Consider the following 13,994-nt stretch of genomic DNA (forward strand, 5'->3'; position numbering starts at 1 on the left):
GAGAGAGAGCTGTGTAGAGAGGGCTGCCTTGAGGGGGTAGTGGGGAGAGCAGTTGTCTTTTACGAAGGGGCACAGCCAGCCCAATGTGACCTCAGAGGGAGAAGCCAGGTAATTAATATCCTCACCTCATTCCTTTACCTTTTTCCGATCTCCTGTTGGGGCTCCCCATTGGCCAAGCCCTACTGGACATCACCGGGCAGTCGTTGATGTGGTCCCTACCTGGGGACCCCCAGGGTGGGAAGCAGGAGAGAGAAAGGTGGAGAATGGACAGGAAGGGGCCACGTGGGACAACCTGCAAGCCAGGGACTGCAGGGGGCCTGGGGACACAATATAAATAAATCACCTTGGAGAACCGTACAGACAAATCTCTTCTTTTATGTTTCCCCTAATAATGAGAGAAAAGGGAAGGGATTCATTATGAAGGAAAAGTCCATTTTAGAACCTTAAAAAGAGTCTACATGTCAAGTACCTAGCACTGTGTTTACATGTGCATAGTGCTAGCTTCCAGTCACTTCTACATTCATTCTGCATTATTTTATACTTCTTTTAATATCTTTGTGCAATAATATTTGTTAAATTAGATTTATACTATTTACCTTCGGCCTTACGGGTTCAGAGCTATAGGAATTTACAAAGTTAATATTCTACCAAAATGTTTGTCAGTCTAGAGCAGAGGTTCTCAAAATATAGTCTGAGAAGCCATCAAGTTTCCCAAGACTCTTTCAGGGGGTCCCCAAGGTCCTCAACAATTTTTAAAAATATAAGAGGGTTTAGTCTAGATTATGTTATATATATAAAGGTGGGTTTTTTAAAAATTGAAGTACAGTTGATATACAACATTATATATGTTACAGGTGTACAATATAGTGGTTCACAATTTTTTAAGGTTATATTCCATATATAGTTATTAAACATATTTGCTATATTCCCCATATTATATCCTTGTAGCTTATTTTATACCTAATAGTTTGTACCTTTTAACCCCCTTTCCCTATAATGTCCCTCCCCTTACCCTCCCCACTGGTAACCACTAGTTTGTTCTCTATATTGGTGAGTCTGCTTCTTTTTGTTATATTCACTAGTTTGTTGTGTTTTTTTTAGATTCCACATATAAGTGATATCATGCAGTATTTGTCTTTCTCTGTCTGATGTATTTCACTTAGCATAATGCCCTCCAAGTACATATACACATAAACGTCTGTGTGTGTATATATATATATATATATATATATATATATATATATATGTTATATAAAATGGCTAGTCTAGATTATGTTATTGTGTAATGGGTCTTGAGACCAAAAAATTGGGAAGTGATTTTTATAGACTGTATTATTGCAGAAAATGACCTCTACATGTAATATAATAATAATGTGTGAGAAATCCAATCTCAGGTTGCTGGACAGAAGGGGATTGTTTGCTACATGTAAGACATGTTTTATTTCCTGTCAGCCTTGAACATTTTGCTATCTTCCACCCATGCAACTTCCAGGTCACTTGGTGCAGAAGCTAGAAGTGGGGGTGAAGGCAGGGTTTAAGATTGGGACCATTTGCCTTAATGCATAGGCCTGATTTCAGCCCCCCTGGGACATCCACTCCTGGGACATACTAAAATGCTAAGGGTGTTGGCCCAACTAGTTTCCCATTGTGCAAGCAGATGCATGTGACAATGGTAAGAAAACAACAGCTTGAGATGTTTACTCCCTTGAGGACCTTATCATCAGTACCAGACGTGGGCAAAGGAAAATGGGGTTTTGCTCTCACCAGTTCAGAAAGCAGCAAGCAAGACCCAGCTGTCATTTGGCAGGTGGAAACATACTTCTGTAGGTACAGCTCTGATGTCAATAAATACAGGCTTGTTATGCACTTTTTCCAAGAGAAAAGGTGACAGAAGGCAGCAGGGGCACTGTATGCTCTCATTCCTAACGTAGTCAATATTCACCGACAATTCTCTATGCTCATTAATATAGTGGTTACAATCTTGTAAGTGGTACTAAGCATAGTTCCTGACATCAAGGAATTTATAAACTGATGAGGAGATGTGTACCAAATATTTATGACAGAAGGAAGCTGTGTGATAGGGTCTTATTCAGGGGACACACAAGGGACTTGCAGGAGGATGCAGGTAGGGTTTAGAGGGCCAAGAAGGCATTGGGAAGGAGGTAGTGTTTGAACAGGGCTTTATAGGCTAGATAGGGTTTTCAGAGACAAACATCAGAGGTAAAAGAAAAAGTGATGGGCAATTCTCAGCGGAAAATTTCCAGGCAGTGAAAATGGCCCGAGCAAAAAAGGTAGAAGTAGGAAGTATCATAGGCAGAAGGAATATATAGGAATATAAATGGATAGAGGTCCCTAGATATAACCAAATCTCCGGGACCTTCTGATCAGAGCATCTACTTCATTGCACAATGGCAGTGGGTCTTCAGACATGTTCTGAATTCTGCATTAAATATCTGATGCTCTAAATGAGGAAACTAAATTGGCTGCACTTTGGATGCTCTTCTGCTTTCTTCTAATGAATTATGCATTTACTAGGATTGATTGGTGGCGCAAAGAACAATCAGCCTGGCATTGCCAATTCTGTTCCCTAAATAAAAACTGGCTTTAAAAATGCCCATGAGAGAAAAACAGGATAAAATTCAGTTTTTAGAAGAGACCATTTTCAGTGCTGCTGAAGTTCAAACACCCTGTTTTGTGGCACCAAAAATAATCACAGTTCCCATAGCACCCATAGTACTTCCTCTTTCATAACACCCACCTCAGTTATTTACCACTGTTCTCACCACCAGGCTCCCCGAGATGGGTTCCATGACTTTCCTATTTACCTCTGTGGCTCCTTCCCTTAGCAGAGTGCCTGGCACCTGAGTTGAAATAATAGCTTGTTGAAATAATAGCTATCGTTTGTACCTAGGGATTTTTAAATTAAAATTGATACATGGGTGGGACAGGGGGAGGGGAACTTGTGTTAAGCTGTTACTCCTTTGGAGGGAATCTTTCTTTCCATTGGTGTTAAAGAGTGACAAACTCTCACACTAGCAGAGTTTTCTATAACATCCCCACCCCAATGCCTAACAAGCTCTGGCCTTCACTGTTTCCCTGGATGAGATTTAAGGGCTTCACCAGGGAATCTCTGAATGCTTTGACCAGTGAAGTTTTTGAGGTAGATGAATTAGAGAACCTTCACCAGAAATCAGATCAGCCAGAAACTTGATCTTGGACTTCCGGCTTCCAGAACTGTGAGAAAATACCTTTCTGTTGTTTAAGCCCCCCAGTCTGTGGTATTTTGTTATAGCACCCCTAGCAGACTAAGATAGTGGGGAAATAGAAAGTCTGCTTCTCTCCAGGGGAGGTGTTAGACCCTGCTCCCACCCCCCAGATTTTTCCTAGGTAGCCTATTAGCTCTGATGCTAATCTGCAGTAGCTCTTATTTCTCCCAAGACTTTTCCTGCACATCTGTGCTTCTTTCCAGGCCTCTATCTCTAGAATGAGGTAAATGGAGAAATGTTTGGAACCATCCGACTCTACACAAATAGCTGTAATACAAGGTGGCAGGTGCCCAGCATCTCAGGAGATGTTAAGAGCTAAGATGTTATGAAAGTTCTGAAGTGAGAGGGCAGGGAATGGGGCAAGAGATCTGGGAAAAACAGATGCAAACTAGAGTACTGAAACTGGATCTTGATGAATAGATGTGGCTATTAGGAAATGGATGAAGGCTACATGGATGGAGATAGGCTGGGGGGGGCAGTGTTGACAAGGTAATAAAAAGATCGAGGTAAGAGTACAGGTGTGCTCCAGAATGGCAGAGTTATTCATCTTTCATTCAGTAAGTAGTTATTGAGCTCTTGTTCTCTGTGGGGATATGGTATATAAGACAGAAACAGTCTCTACCCTTACGATCTCACAGTCCAGTGAAAAAGAGACAAAGAACAACTAAAAAGGTAAAGAAAACCATTACAATTTACAATTGGTGCTATAAAAGGCACAGGGCATTCAAAAAGAATAACTGAGGGGAAGGATATACTTAAAGATGTGGGTGGTCAGGGAAGAACTCTCTTAGAAGTGACTTGGCGTGTTTAAGGAACTGAAAGAAGACCCTTGTGACCTGAGTCAGTAAACCTGAGCTTAGTAAGAGGGAAGCCAGAGGCATGAGTGAGTCTGGAGGACTAGAAGGGATTGGCTTACCAGGGTCTTGTAAGCATTGGCATGGAATTTGGATATTATTCTATAATAAATGTGGAATGAAGGCAGGGTTTTAAGCAGGAGAGTGACCGCAGCATAATTTTTATTTTTAAAGATTACTCTTTCTGTATTAGTTATCTATTGCTACATAACAAATTGTCACAAATTCAGCTGTTTAAAACAACACATGCTTATCATTTCACAGTTTCTGTGGGTCAGGAGTCCAGGCACAGCTTAGCTTCAGGCTGCAATCAATGTGTCATCCAGGGCTGGGGTCTCATCTGAAGGTTGGACTGAGGACAGATCCACTTTCAAGCTAACATGATGATGGCGAGATTCAGTTTCTGTGGGCTACTGAACAGAGGACCTCAGTTCCTTGTCACATGAGCTTCTCCAACATGGCAGCTTGCTTTATCGAAGCCAACAAGGGACAGATTCAGCTAGCAAGATAGAAGTCAAAACCTTTTATAATCTAATCATGAAAGTGACATCTCAGCCCATTTGCCATATTCTATTGGTTAGAAGTAAGTCACTAGACTCACGCTCATGGGGAAGGGATTACACAAGGGTGTGAATACTAGGGGGTGGGAATCATTTAGGACCATCTTAAAGTTGGCCCGCCACAGTGGAGAATGGATTCTAGGGAAGGGAAAACTGGAGGCAAGGAGATAAGCGATACACGCTAGAGATGAAGGATCTCAGAGAAGGGTGATGGCAGTAGAGCTGGAGAGAGTAACCAAGAATGAGAAGTGTCTTGGAGACAAAAGCAACAGGTTTTGTTGATGAATTGCGTGTGGGAGGTAAAGGAAAAAGAGGCATCAGTAACGACTTCTAGATTTCTGGCCCTCTAGCAACTGGTTGGATATTGGTGCTATTTATTTATTTTTTTAACTAAGATGGTTAAGTATAGGGGAGGACCAGGTTTGGTTTTTGGGGAGGAGAATCAAGAATTGGCCAGCAGGAAATTAACAGGAATTTTAGGTAGGTACTCAGATATCTGACCTTAGAGGAGAGTTCTGAGTTGGAATGTAAATCTGGGAATCTTTAGCACATGAACATGACTTAAAGCCATGAACTGAATGAGTTGATGAGGCCCCACTGTGGGGCCTTGAATACCCCTCTAAGCTGTTTATGTGCAGATCTTTCCTAGAACCCCATTTAGTCCTCTGTAAAGTGCCTCAATCTACCTTTAGAACTGCCTCTCTTTCACTTGCTCTAATTCTAACTATCTTTTAAGAAGAGTATCCAGGTTCCATCCTCTCTCTCCCGCTGGTTTTGCTTAGTTAGCGCGGGGGTGGGGGGGGGGTCGGGGATGAGTGTATCATTTGACTTAATCCTACTTGGCCTTGTGGTCTATTTCACCATTGTCTTAAACAATGTCATTCAGCTCCCATTCTTGATCTCATTATCGCCATTTAGGTTGTAATCTTTTTGAGGGGTGGGGGTGGGGGGAGCATTCTTTCCTTTATCTCCTGTCCCTTTCTCAGTTCTCCACAAGTACTTATTGTATGAATGAATGTTTCAATAGCAGTTTTATTTATGGCCATTTTAATAGCTACCAAGAGGCCAAGGGGTGCTATGGGAGTTGTGCAGCTGTTTGGACCTTTGTGACTTTCAGATTTATTGATGCTGAAAAGGACTGGGGGATTCATCAGATAGGTAAAAGGAAGTGAGAAAGGAGAGTAAAGAAATACCCACAAAACCTGGGCTCAGCTGTCAAGTATCAACAGGGATACAACAGAGATGAACCCAGGTCCAGAATGAAGAGAAAAACAAGGATCTATGACAGACAGGATAGTGGGGCCACTACCACCCATGTTTGCAGGTGCCAAAACCCAGCTTTTGCACATGTATCTAAAGTTGATTCAATTGTGTCACCTTGGACAACTCACATTAACTTCCTTGAATCTTGGTTTTCCCATCCATGAAATGGGAGCAATAATACCTACTGCAGACTTATAGTCAGGAATAAATGATACAGTGCTTCTAAAGTATCTGCTCCAGAATCTAGGGTATAAGAAGTAGCCAATGGGAAACAAACAAACAAACAAAAACGGTACTGATGAACCTAGTGGCAGGGCAGGAATAAAGACGTAGACATAGAAAACGGACTTGAGGACACGGGGTGGGGGGGAAGCTGGGACGAAGTGAGAGAGTGGCATTGACATATATACGCTACCAAATGTAAAATGGATGGCTAGTGGGAAGCAGCCGCATAGCACAAGGAGATCAGCTCTATGCTTTGTGATGACCTAGAGGGGTGGGATAGGGAGGGTGGGAGGGAGGCTCAAGATGGAGGGGATATGGGGATATATGTACACATATAGCTGATTCACTTTGAGTGCAGCAGAAAGTAACGCAACAATGTAAAGCAATTATACTCCAATAAAGATTTTTTTAAAAAAGGAAAGAAGATAGCCAATGAACAGTAGTGTTCAGCATCATAAGGATTACGTCAAGTCAACCAAACTCACGAGGGACACGTATATTGACCAGAATACCAATATTGAACACATACGAGGAGTTAGTTGCCAGGAAGACTGGAATGTTCGTATCATGTGCTCAACACATTTTCTCTTCTGAAGGAAAGTGTATGTGGGAAGACTGAGTGCTGTCAGGAACTATTTAGTAAGTTGGAAGAAGGACAGAGGGAGGTGGGTGTCTGGAAAAATCCAGCTGTCATGAAGTGTTCAGCCTGTCAAGGCACTCACCGCTCAGGCTGCCCTTCATGGTTGAAGGCAGAGACACAGTGACCAGAGCTTGCTTTGGGGTGCCCTTTCTAGGCATCAAGCGCATTCTGCTCCTACTGTTGTATCATTGGTCGGTTATGATGTCATTGATTAGGCTATGATTTGGGTGGCTTTAGAGTCCAGGCCTGAGGATGCAGTCTCCTTATCACAACTGGATAAGGACACAGTGTCCTCAAATGTTCCCTTTTGGTTCATATCTATGTTCATCGACTCTTACTCCCTCACAAGGTGACTGAATTTCAAGCTGGGGAGGGCGGATTCACCTTGCAGTACCATTCTATTTAACATATTCTACGTACACAATTTATTCAGAATGGTGGTTTTACACATAAGGAAACTGAGGTTATTATAAGGGATTCCCTATTTAAGGACGGAGGCAGAGACCTTGTCTCTGGGTCTTTGTAGACTCCCTGTCTTGGACAATTTCCACTCCAAAGACTCTTTCTATGGAATGTCTTTGTCTGTCATATCCACACTTTCCTAAAGGAAACCTTTATATATATAGTTCAAATCCACCAAAACAAAATTAAAAGAAAAAAAAAAACAATTCTGTTTCTCCCCATTGTTATGAGATCTCTCTGCTCAAACAGGCCCTAGAGGAGAGCCCATACAAAGCAAACGTCATGCCGTGGGCAACCAACTTCACCCGCCACCACACGCACACACACACACACACACACACGCACACACAACACACACACCACCACCAGAGTCGCCCCAGCGCATTGTTTCAATACACAGCCTCTCTTTGAAGTACCAAAAGGTTAGCTGAAAGGGCCGTTCATGGCCTCGGCTGTTCTCCCCTGCCCTCTCCCTCCGATGCACTCGGTCTCCTGCGCGAATTCGAAGGAGAACTCCAAAGCGGTGACACCAGCTAGTGCCAAGGAGCTCGGCGTGGCGGCGATCCGCTGGACGCAGACAGCAAAGCTCACCCTTCGGAGTTGGGCTGAAGTAACTGTCAAGCATCTGGCTCCCCCGCCCCCTCCCCGCCCGGGTGACGCCGCCGGCCCCTCGGCCGAGCCCCGCCCCCCGCGCGCTCCGCGCTCCCCGCCCCCCGCGCGGCCGCCGCGCTCGCTCCACGCGCTGCCGGCCCCGCAACTTCAGCCCGCGCCGCAGCTGCCGGGAGCCGACGTGGGAGGGCCGCCGGCGCCGGGGCCTGGACGCGGGGACCCGACTGCTTCCCGCGACCCTTTGTCCCTTCAGCCGAGTGAGCGCGCTCAGGGTAGCTGCAAAGCCGGAGGTGCGGGCGGCCCGGGGCATTGCATTGGCACGGAGGCTGTTATTCTAAGCCGGAGACCTCAAGTGTCCTCCTGTCATGACAAGGAGCCTTCGTCTTTAGGTATGAGCACCTTTTTATTTGTTCTTTTTTGCTCGATTTTGCTGACAACCCGAGTGAGGTCTGTGTGGCGAGGGTGTCCTCGGCTTGCATGAGTGTTGCCTGTTAAGGAGCCGTTGGCACTGGGGCGTCCTCGGCTTCCTCCGTCTGGGAGGGTTCGGGTCTCTGATGCCCACAGGGTAGAGACGCGAAGTTGCCGAGCGGTGCAGGGCACAAGCACTTTTGCAGTCAGAACCGAGGGATGCCCAGGAGAGTGGAGCGACCGGCCCAGAAGATGGTAAGGGGCCCCCGGCAGTGCCCGGCGGCTGGAGCATTTCTGGGGCTAGGACACGCGTGGCCGGGCGTTAGGTGCCCTGTGGCGGGCGGGGTGGGGGGGTGAGAGCGCCCCGGGATGCGGGTCCTGAGCTGCTGGCTGCCACCGAACGACTTCCGGCACTCTCAGCGCCCACGGGGAGTCCAGCTTAGGGCTGAGATCGCAGTCTCTGGGGTCCCAACTTGCCCCCAGGCTGCCCGGATTCAGCTTGGCAACGAACCAGCCTCATCCCGGCATGTCTGAATTACAAACTGGCAATGTGGGGTGACCGGGGGGGGGGGGATGAGAATTGGCAGGAGGAGCAAGAAGGAGAAATTTGTTGCATTGATGCCAACCAGTGTCTGGAAGAACGGCGGGGGGTGAGTAGGAGTGGGGTGGGTGATGATGCACCTGAGGGCCGGAGCACCCCTGCAAGTTTCTGCGGCTTGGGAGATGGTCTAGAGAAGAGAAGCATCTGCGACTCTGTTACCGCGAGACTGTACCCTCCTATCCCCCTCCCCCAGGGTAGTGGGGAGCGGATAGAGAACCTCATGTTAGAAGGGAGTAGGTGCTGCTGGAAATTAGACAAGCGGAAGCCATCCCGATGTTAAGGTGGCAGAAGCGCTGTGCCAGTCCCTCGTGCGAAGTGACAGCTCCCGCAGGAGCAAGAGAGCAAGTGGAAAAGCAAGATAACCGGGCGGATTTTGTTGGGGGGAGGGGCGGGGGTGGTGCAGAGGGGATGTTGGCAGCGTGGAAGGTTCTTATCCTGAAGATACCAACGTGTTGCTCGAGTGACAGAGAGGAAACGTTTAAGCTTTTGGTTCCGGGGGAAACAATCATGATTGTCTTGGAAAACATGTTGGGTCCGTCTTTCCTCCCTGCTCCCCACTTGCACGCTCACAGCCATGCAGTTGGTTGAAGTTCTAGGGCTGGGACTAATCGTCGCCCCCATTCCCAAGGAGATTATACTTGGCGCTCCGTATGGGACTGGGCATCTTCTGTGAGCATTTGCCCCTTTGTTATCTGACACATGATCACTTCTTCGTTTTTGTTTTCTATCAGGGTTATCTGGCTCTGAGAATGTTCCTCTCCTCCTACCCACCCCCACCCCAGGATATTCCTATTCACCTATTTCCCCTCTTCCTCTTCCTCCTCCAGCCTTTTTGGACCCTCTGAGTTTTCCCTCTGATCCCCACCCACCCACCCTCCACCTCCATTGTGTCTCCATCAGACTGTTTTAGCTGCTGTTCCAAGCAAGGGATGTCAGCTGTGAACTCTTCAAGAAGGAGCATCATCAGGCTACTCTCCAGTGGTTAATTAGGAAGCAGCCAGTGGCTAACCTTCTGTAGGAGCAAATCGCAGGGGTGTGTCTACTCAGGGTAACAGCCACTAGAGGAAAGGGCCTCCCTGCTTTTCACCGCCCCTGGTAGCCCAGCCTTCAGGCTCAGCCTCTTGTGCCCAGCTCCCCCTTCAGTAGAGATACTGCCTAATCCTGTCTCTTCCCCAGGAAGGTGATACATTTGTCCAAAAATCTGCTGCATCCAAGCATCTGAAAACCTGAATACTGGAGAATCTGTACTGCATATGTTGCTTTTCCGAAAGGCGCCCAATGGGTGCTGCTTCTCTCTTCCTCTGCAAATCCAGTGTGAGATTTTTGCTTTAAATATTTTATCTTATGTATAAATATAAAGAAATACCAAGCTAGAGCGAGGAAAAGCTAATAAAAGCCTGCACTAGGGACTTGCACAGAATTCTGGGTACCCAAACACAAGTGCCAACAATGGCTCTCTTTCTTTTTGTTGACTGCAAAGTCAAATTATTTCCAGCAGAAAAGGGACCCATCCCTTTTCAAGGGTGACCTGGAGAAACCAAGGGGCCTGGGAAGGAGATATTTATATCTACAGGTGTTGGTAGCTAAACTCATATCAAATTCTACTCTTTAGTATTGAAGTCCATTGACTTGGGGCCCTGCCGATGACGGCCAGGTGTCCTGCCCTAAGTCTGAGGTTGCTAAACGGATACATCCCTGGTGTAGTTAAACCCCACAGCCCAGCTGTGATACCAACCACATGCTCACTTCTGAATATAACCAAGTCACTTCCCTGCTATATTTTGGGTTAATTCACAGATTATTGGCTCACCCCTTGGTGTCAAGAGACTAAAACACAGGCAAAGGCAGTTCCGGAGGGTGAGCAGCACAGCCCGCACGTTTCACATTAAATGGTAGAATCGGGCGAACAACAGTCCCTGGGGTTGGAGCGTTTGCAAACAGTGTTTTATTTTTACTGTTCATTTCATTCAGTGGGTTGGGGAAAAAAGATAAAAAGCTGTCTTGTTTCTATTCTGCAAAGAAGTCAGAAGTCTAAAACCAGTTTCTGCCTTTTCTTGGGAGGAGGTGGCGGTAAAGTGAAAGTCCGTTTTGTTTATGCAGTGGGTGCTCCTCTGGGCGATGGCAGATTTGACTTTCCACTTGGGCCTTCTCTGCCCTGGTGGCCATGAGCAGGGCCTCGTGCTTCTGAACAGCTCCTCTACCAAGGCTATTTTCATCTGCCAAGCTGAACTCCACGAGCTGGAGGAGATAGACAGCTTGTGTTTGTGGCCATTCAACCAGAAAAGAATACCAGCTGAAAACAGACAGTGAAGCAAGGGAATTGGGGCTGGGGGTGGGGAGAGGAGGTGCAGATAGGCCAGCAGCACATAATTGGTTCCCCAAAGGCAAACCTAGACACGGGATGGCTCCGTAAAGCAGTTGTCATGTAAACACCCCACAGTGATTATTTGAAAGATCTGTTCAACAAAGGAGAACGATTATGACTATGTGCCTTTTCATCTGGAGGGAACCCTCCTTTGGCTTCGTTCCTCTCCGCTTTCAAAATCACATCCTTCTAGACAGCTTCTCCGCACAACATTTTCCCCCTGAAAATGAAAACCTCCCCATTGTGCACGTGGAGGCCTTCCAGCCGCTTCAACTAAACAAAAGCACTCAATGCACAGATCTTGAATGAATTAATATCGAAACACCCACACGCCCTCCTCCCTCTTCCTATCTCCCCTCTGAGGCCACCAAGTTCCTCTCTGGCTGAATGGCCAAGGTTTGTTGTTGTTGGCTTTTTCGTTTTGTTTTTGTTTTTTGTTTTTTGGTCACTGTACACTCATCCCACCTTAGTTCGAAGTATTCCCAAATAATAATAGATGTTTTTCTCAGAATGTGGCTGGCTATGTAGAAAAGATCATTTTACACATGGCCCAATGCTGGGGTGGCCTCCCTGGACACCATCAAGAAAAGAAGCCACTCCGACTTATTTTCTTGTGCGCATGGTTTACATGACGCTGATGAACAGTGCGTGGAGATGAATGTTTTCACATGTCTATCACACTAATTAAAAAAGAAAATTAGATTTCCTTTCAACGGTGAAAGCAAATGAGGTGCAATATTTCTATGTTGTATTTCATAAGATCAAAACGAGCTCTCTGCCAGACCAAGGAGGGCAGAGTCTTAGACAAAGGGAATGTTTTTCACACCATTTAGCATTCAAAAATATAATAAAGTAATTAACAAGTATTTTTATTTCTGAGGTGCATTGGAAGTCCAAGTCCTCAGTGTTTTGTAATTTAAGGGAGTACTGGGATCTGGCCAAAGTTAGATTTTTCATTCAATATAAAAGTGTAAGATATTGATTATACCTTCTAGGAAGTGCACAGTCTGGTAGAGAAGGAGGAAGAACCCAACTGTGTTGGACAGAGTGCTGTCCACATGTCTTGGTTTGCCCTGTATACATCTGTTGTTGCAACATAATTATTAACTTTTTTTTTTAAATTTATTTATTTTTGGGTGTGTTGGGTCTTTGTTTCTGTGCGAGGGCTTTCTCTAGTTGCGGCAAGCGGGGGCCACTCTTCATTGCGGTGCGCGGGCCTCTCACTGTCACGGCCTCTCTTGTTACGGAGCACAAGCTCCGGACACGCAGGCTTAGTAGTTGTGGCTCACGGGCCTAGTTGCTCTGCGGCATGTGGGATCTTCCCAGACCAGGGCTCGAACCCGTGTCCCCTGCATTGGCAGGCAGATTCTCAACCACTGCGCCACCAGGGAAGCCCAACATAATTATTAATAGCACCCCTTTCACTCAGAAGGATTCCGGTTTGGTCACCCTAGAAATAGGGCTGTGAGAGGTCAGAGGAAGGAGAGAAAGGCTATGTATGAAGTAGCCAGTGAAGATTTCATCCGTGCCTATGGTAAGATTACAGATAAATGGAAGGGAAAAGGGAAGACTCACCAGATAAGAAGACTAGGAAGACGGTGAGCTCCCTGAGGGCACAGAAGGTCTATTTTGTTCGTTCCTGGATCCTCAGGGCTTGCGTGCTGCCTAGCAAATCATAGGCATCAAATGTGAATTCATTGCCTGTGACCTAGATTTAAGATCAAGACCGAAGGTAGGAAAGTTCACGATAGTGAGGCGGCGTGCCTGGCAAAGGTCAGATGGGCACGATTATGAAATAAGGCTATTAATAATGGTGATGGTGCTAAAACGAGGCTGGCGATGACCATCCCGTAAAACAACCTGTGTACAGAAGAACCATGTCCTGTAACTCTTGTATAATAAAGTCACTTGTCTTTGGGGTTTAATGCTGTGGCTTTCACCTCTAGCACTGGAAGTGATCTATTCCTTCTCAAACAAATTGTTCAAGAAGGAACTGAAGGAACAATGACTCCATTCTCTTCAAGCTGGTCCCTTTCTGTCTTTGTCTTCTGGGAGGACTTTTGGAAGAGAGGCAAGAGCGGGGTGGGGGGAAGGTACCTCACAAATACAAAAGTAATACAGATGAACACAAAGGGCACGCGGTTTTTCCTTCCCCTAATAGGGGGAATAAATCCAAAGTGACAGTTTCCTGGAGCTAGTGCAACTCCTGAGAGGTTATTCCCAGTACAGCATTTGCTTTCCCTACTTTTTGCTATATATGAAGGCCTGGAGTGACTTGGTCTTGGCCTTAACTGTGATAGTCTACCTTCTAATTAATGTGACCCTGCTGATATATGGAGGTTCAAGGTTAACTTCCCTAAGTGAAGATTCCAGTATAAGTACCAGGTAACCCTTGAACGGCAGTGCCATACTTTTCATTTATAAAGTTATTTAGCAGCGTTTTTAGCCACTTTGAAATACTCTGTATCTTCCGAAATTGTAATATAATTTAGTGTTGTCTTGGTGATGGTTCAGAAATATGTGGAGCTTAGAAAAGAGAGAGATAGACACACACAGGGATATAGCACTGAGAACATGCATCGGGGTTCCGTTGCAGACAACAGAATCCACTCGGCAGAAAGGATATAAAATGACTTATGGAATTGTCAGGTCAGGAAGGCCAGGGAAACACACTCTAGGTCGAGCTTTCTGTAACAACTTTGAAAGTCGTGTTGTAATGGAGTCACTGCCTGATCAGTAAT

At 45.9% G+C, this 13,994-nt stretch overlaps 1 protein-coding gene across 3 annotated transcripts in view; it reads left to right on the forward strand.

Annotated features, from left to right (window-relative positions):
• RIPOR2 (RHO family interacting cell polarization regulator 2) overlaps positions 1-13,994 on the forward strand; it is a 109,084-nt gene that overhangs the window by 15,741 nt on the left and 79,349 nt on the right. The window contains exon 1 of one of the 3 annotated variants that reach the window (XM_057554265.1): positions 8,022-8,268. The exons of the other annotated variants lie outside the window; for them this stretch is intronic. The gene's annotated coding sequence lies outside the window, so the exon portion shown is untranslated. Of the gene's footprint in view, positions 1-8,021; positions 8,269-13,994 lie in introns of those variants that run through there. 3 annotated transcript variants of the gene reach the window in all.

The sequence above is a fragment of the Balaenoptera acutorostrata genome, chromosome 10, assembly GCF_949987535.1.
Source record: "Balaenoptera acutorostrata chromosome 10, mBalAcu1.1, whole genome shotgun sequence".
NCBI lineage: Eukaryota > Metazoa > Chordata > Mammalia > Artiodactyla > Balaenopteridae > Balaenoptera > Balaenoptera acutorostrata.